General features: G+C 43.8%; 1 pseudogene; it reads left to right on the top strand.

The window, feature by feature from the left end:
• The first annotated feature begins 3,537 nt into the window (after positions 1 to 3,537).
• LOC118571504 lies at positions 3,538 to 4,416 on the top strand (annotated as a pseudogene).
• Positions 4,417 to 4,653: the final 237 nt, after the last annotated feature.

Below are 4,653 nucleotides of genomic sequence, written 5' to 3'. Positions count from 1 at the left end.
GACATTAGCACAGCTGCGACGGCCCTTCTCCTCCCCCATCCCACCCTCCCCCAAAAATAACCCAGAAAACAAAAAGTGTCAGTGAGGTCATGGAGACGTTAGAACTCCGCACACCTTCTGTGGGAATAAAAATGGTTTGGCTGCTAATGAAAACAGTATGGTAATGCCTTGCAAAATTAAAAATGGAACTACCATATGATCCAGTGATTCTACTTTTGGACATAGCCATAAAAGAAATGTAAGCAGGGACTTCAAGGAATATTCACAGCATTATCTGCAATAACCAAAGATGGAAGCAGCCACATGTCCATTGAAGGATGGGTGGATACACAGAATGTAGCGTATTCCACATAATCGGATATTCTGAGACTTTACAAGGCAGGAAATCCTGAGGGGTGTTAGCAGGGATAAAACTTGAGGACACAATGCTGAGAGGAATGAGAAGTGAGGAGATGAAATCCTCCGTCTACAAGAGACCAAGAAGAGCCGAATTCAGGCTGGACATGGAGGCACATGGCTGTAATCCCAGTACTCAGGAGGTTTGGAAAGGAACACAAGAGTTCAAGGTCAGCATATATATATATAGCAAGTTCCAGACTTGGCTGGGCTCTATAGCAAAAGTAAATAAAATAAAAATATGATCAATAAAATAAGAACATTCAAGTTCACAGAAACAGAAAGTAGATAGGTGGTGTGTTTATTTTAGCTGTTTGGTAATACTCATATTTAGATGCTTCATCTGACTCTCAGGGTTGAAAAATTCAGTGTACTGCCCTAGAACAATGGCGGCCATATTTTTCCCTCATTGGAGAAAGAAATTACCTATGCCAAGTGAAATTTATATGGGAGGCCGTGGTTTTGAAGCAAACTTCTGCAAACCACATACACAAAGTACTGAGTAATTAAACAGAATGACAAAGCAGGCAAGTTCAGAATTAAAAACAGATGAACAAGCTTGAAGAAAAAACTCCCGGAGATTGCCAGCAACCAATCAGAAGAGGCTCTGTGTGCCTGAGCAAACCCAATAAATGAGGTCTCTGCTCCAACCCTAACTACCTGACACTGAGCAACTGCCTTGTTCCATTTCTGCCTCCTTTAGCCCTTTGTTACCTACAGAACCGGCTCCTCCACTCAGCTCCCGGCAACACCCATTCTATTTAATAGAATGAGATGTTGTTACACAGTTCTAGAATCACTAATTTAAAAAAAAAAACAAAAACAAAAACAAAAACAAAAAGGCACAGCCAATTAGAGCTTTAAAATGAAATTGGTTACATTATGACCCATACATGGAAAGATGAGAGGCTAGGTGTATAAATTAAACAGTGGGGAAAGCAATTCCATCCAAATATGTCCTTAAAACAGACCGAGGGGCCAGGCAGTGGTGGCACACACCTTTAATCTCAGCACTCTGGAAGCAGAGGCAGGCAGATCTCTGTAAGTTCGAGGCCAGCCTGGTCTACAAAGAGTTCCAGGACAGCTAGGATTACACAAACAAACCCTGTCTTGAAATATATATATATAGTTTGTGTATGTATGTATGTAGGTAGGTAGATAAGTAGGTATGTAGGTAGGTAGGTAGATAGATAGATAGATAGATAGGTAGGTAGGTAGATAGATAGATAGATAGATAGATAGATAGATAGATAGATAGATAGATAGATAGATAAAGTAAGGATATGAATGGCAGGCAAAGCAGACTCCTCATCTGCGCTGCGCACTAAAGAGTATCACACAATGACAAAAGGCTCCATTTGCTAAGAACATGTGACAGTTCTAAATGTGATACAACCAACAATGGCGCTTCAAGATACAGGAAGCAAAATGCAATAGAACCAAAGAGAGAGGCAGACAGATCCACAATTACATTTGAGGAGTTCAGCACACATCTCCCAGTAACTGATAGGAATAGACAGAAAAATCAGCAAGGGTACAGAAGACCCAAACAGCGTGGTAATCAATTAGACACTTAGAAGACACTCCTCCTAATGACAACCAAATACACTGTTTTCCCAGGGGCTCATAAAAACATTTGCCCAGAAACACCATACTTCTGGCCACAAATCAGAATAAATAATTAGAACCATATAGAGTGTATTTCTTTGGCAATATCAGGATTAACTGAGAAATCAGTAACAGAAATACTTCAAAGTTAAAACAACACATGTCTACCTAAATGATTGAGGAGCCAAAGGAGTTGAGGGAAAGTAGAAACATGTTGAACTGAAAGAAGGCAAAAGTGTCAAGATGTGTAAGACGCAGCTAAAGCAAAGCTTAATAGTTAACACTAAATGCTTATATTAGAAAAGAGGGTAGGTTTCCAATGAATGAGCTCATCTTTCAGCTCAAGAAACAAAGTAGATGAAAAGTAATATTTAAAAGCAGAAGTCAGAAAATTTAAAAAAAAAAATTTCCTTGGGTGGGGAACTATTTTTATGAAAAAGATGGGGAAATGGCTCAGTCAAAAAGTTTGCTGTCCAAGCCTAAGGACCTGAGTTTGGTACACAGTACCCATGTAAGAAGCAGGATGGAGTGGTGAGCTTGAAATCCCAGCACTGGGGAGACAGAGACATCAGACCCTTCAGGCTTGCTAGTCTATAAGTCAGGGCCTAATGAAGGACCCTACCTAAAAAAATAAAAATAAAAAACGATGGCTCTGAGGAATGTACACCAATGTACACCTCTGGCTTACACACGGACATACTCATGTGCACACTCATCCCACACATGTACATGTACATGCATCCATAGGATGAACACTCACATACTGATCAGGGAACAAAACACAAAGATAACAATTGCCAATACCTGGGGCTGGAGATGGGGCTCAGTGGTTAAAGGTACTAACCGCTCTTGCAGAAGACCCAGGTTCAGTGCCCAGCACCCACAAGTGCCTTAACTCCAGTTCCAAAGGATCCGATGCCGTCTGGCCTCCAGAGACACAGCGTGCTCATGATATACATAAACTCATGCAGATATACACATGTCAACACATTAAAAACCTTTTAAATTGCCAATATCTAGACAAAGAGAGGATGTCACTGCCATAGAGATGCAACAGAGATTAAAACTAATCAGAGACAACCATGGCTGGACTCAGGAGCTAACTTGAAAAGATTACCATTGCCAAATGGGAGCATTTTGGCACCAACAATAATAGTAATGACCTGAACCGTCCTGGGGTATGGAGAGATGGTTCAACTGTTAAGAGGCGCACTGCTCATGCAAAGTATACGACCAGTTCTCAGCACCCATAAGGAGTGGGTAGGGCTCACAACCCCCCTTGACTCTAACTCCAGGGGATCCATCACCTTCTTCTGGCCTTCATAGGCACTTACACTCATGAGCACGTACCCACACAGAAACACAGAGAGACATCTCATTAAAAATAAAAAATAAAATAAATACACCTTGTATGTTTAAAATCTATGAATTCATTCATAATGACTAAGAAAACTCATAGCCTTTGGCTGACAGAGGGATAATACAGACTTTTAAAACGGGCTAGGAGGACAACGGTGGCCCAGACTGATGAGCATGACTAACCCATTCAAAGTGGTGCTCTTCTGGGACTCAGGTGTTGGCAAACACCACCTGTTGTCTGCCAAGCTTCACCTGCAACAAGTTAAACCTAGAAAGCAAGAGTATCACTGATGAGGAGTTAGCCACATGAAGCGTTTAGGTGGATGGCAAGACCATCAAGACACTGTCCCTGGTTGGGCATTTAGCTCAGTGGTAGAGTGCTTGCCTAGCAAGCACAAGGCCCTGGGTTCAGTCCTCAGCTCCAGAAGAAAAAAAGAAGACACTGTCCCCCAGAGGCACTACCTCGGCATCACCTTCACATACTACCCTGGAGCAGCAGCTGCACTGCTGGTACACGATACAGCCATGCACATGATGCAGAAGACGTGGAGTACTGGATGAAGGAGCTGTGGCACCAGGCAGACAGCAACACTGTCATTAGGCTCATGGGTACCAAGGGTCTCATGCACCACCTGCAGGCCATGCCCACTGACAAAACCTATGCCTTTGCAGAAATGAACAACATGCCCTTCACCAAGACGTCAGTCTTGGATTCTCACAACACAGAGGAAGCATTCAAGAACATCATCACAGAAATCAACTGTGCCGTGTCGTGGAAGCAAATCACCGACTGTGCGGCCCGATGCGAGTTCCCTGGCAACAATGTGGTGAATGTGGTATCACCATGCCACCTACCCCCAACAGACATCCAACAAGCTTCAGTGCCGCCAGAACCTGTGCTCACCCTGCACCTCTGCCCAGAATGCATGCACATGCTCTACCCACTGTCCTGGCCCCTTCTCTGCTCCCATCCTCCTAGTGACTGCAGCCTCCCAGCTGGTCCAGGAAAAGCAGAAGTGGCATCTCCTGTCACCCCTGCTCAACAGAAGCTAGAGGCCCCCACTTCTGTATCTGTTCTCCAGCCTTACAGGCATCTTGTTAGGGTGGAGAAGTTGGCAGGGTGGACAGGACCAGCCAGAGAAAAGGAAGATGAACAGAAGGAGCCAGCTTCTCCTAATTTCCATAGCAGACTCCATGGAGAGCTCACCTCCTTCCCTCTCTGGCCTGGTGGCCCAGCTATCCTCAAATCTCTCTCTGTCCTGAACCCTCTCTCTGCTGAGCCAGGCATTA

Source organism: Onychomys torridus, chromosome 21 (assembly GCF_903995425.1).
Source record: "Onychomys torridus chromosome 21, mOncTor1.1, whole genome shotgun sequence".
Classification (NCBI taxonomy): Eukaryota; Metazoa; Chordata; class Mammalia; order Rodentia; family Cricetidae; genus Onychomys; species Onychomys torridus.
Note: the sequence above shows the minus strand (reverse complement) of the source record. Positions and strands in the feature narration are given on the sequence as shown.